Here is a 1,600-nt window from a genome sequence, read left to right as displayed (position 1 = left end):
GTCAGGAAGTCCAAGACCCACTGGCAGAGGTCATAGTTCAAGCCCAGGTCCCTGAGCTTGGCTATGAGTATGGAGGGGACTATGGTATTGAATGCCGAGCTGTAGTCGATGAATAGCATTCTCACATAGTTCCCCTGCCTCTTGTCCAGGTGTGATGCTGCTGTGTGCAGCACATGGGCTATGGCGTCCTCCGTGGACCTGTTGGGGCGGTATGCAAATTGCAGGGGGTCCATGTTGATGGGGAGGGAGGAGCAGATGTAGCCCTTTACTAGCTTCTCAAAGCACTTCATGGCTATGGAGGTGAGAGCTACAGGGCGGTAGTCGTTGAGGCAAGCAGGCTTGGATTTTTTGGGTACAGGGATAATAGTGGACTTCTTCAGGCAGGTGGGGATGACAGCCTGTTCTAAGGACAGGTTGAAGATGTCAGTGAATACTGGGGCCAGTTGGTCGGCACAGACTTTTAGGACGCGGCCGGGGATGCCGTCCGGACCTGCTGCCTTCCTGATATTCACTTTTTTAAAGGTCCGCCTCACCTCATGCTCTGTTACCCTGAACACTGCGCCTCCATCAGCAGCCGACCCCCCCCCCCCCCCTGCCGTGGCTTGTGAGCTGGTGTTGTTATTACCAGCATCAAACCTCGCATAGAAGGTATTGAGGTCATTTGCTAAGGAGATGTCACTGTTCAGTTTGAGGGAGGCGCCTTTGTAGTCTGTCATCGTTTTGAGCCCCTGCCACATAGCTCTAGAGTCAGCTTGTTCAAACTGGAGTTCAATTTTATCCCTGTAGCGCCGTTTGGCCTCTGACACTGTCCTCCTTACGTTGTATCGCGCCACCTTGTGGTCATTCATGTTGCCTGCCACTAGGCCGTCGTTGTATGCTTTGGTGCGCTCTCTCAGAGCTTCACGGACGGATTTGTCTACCCAGGGTTTTTGATTTGGGTAAACTCTAATTGTGGTAGTGGGGATTGTTTCTTCCACCATAGTACAAACATAGTTCAGCACTGTTTCCGTGTAGACATTAATGTTATCTGTGTCGTGGAACACATTCCAGTATTTGCAGTGAAACGCAGACCGGAGCGTCTCCTCTGACGTCAAATCCCATTTCTGCACCTCTCGCGAGACTACAGGAGTACTTTTGATTCTCTGTTTGTACATTGGTGAAAGAAAGATTGACGCGTGATCTGATTTACCAAAGCCACTATCAGAATGAGCCTTGTAGCCACCTTTAAATTGCGTGTAACAGTGATCTAGGATGTTACCGCCTCTGGTGTTGCAAGTCACATGCTGATAAAAGTCAGGTAATACCTTTCTCAGATTGGCGCTATTGAAATCACCCAGAACAAAAATGGCGGCGTTAACGTTCGCAGCTTGTATTCTATTTACCTCGTCGTGGAGTCTGGAGAGCGCGACGTTGTTCCTGGCTTGCGGTGGAATATACACTCCGATCAGGATGATCGCCGTTAACTCCCTCGGGAGGAAGAAAGGACGACACTTGATGGTTATATATTCCAGGTCTGGGCAGCAGTGGCTCGATAGTTCCTTCACGTTGCCTGGATCGCTCCAATTGTTGTTCAACATGAAGGCTATTCCACCTCCACGCT

The sequence above is a fragment of the Notolepis coatsorum genome (assembly GCF_963971535.1).
Source record: "Notolepis coatsorum genome assembly, chromosome: 9".
Taxonomy (NCBI): domain Eukaryota; kingdom Metazoa; phylum Chordata; class Actinopteri; order Aulopiformes; family Paralepididae; genus Notolepis; species Notolepis coatsorum.
Note: the sequence above shows the minus strand (reverse complement) of the source record.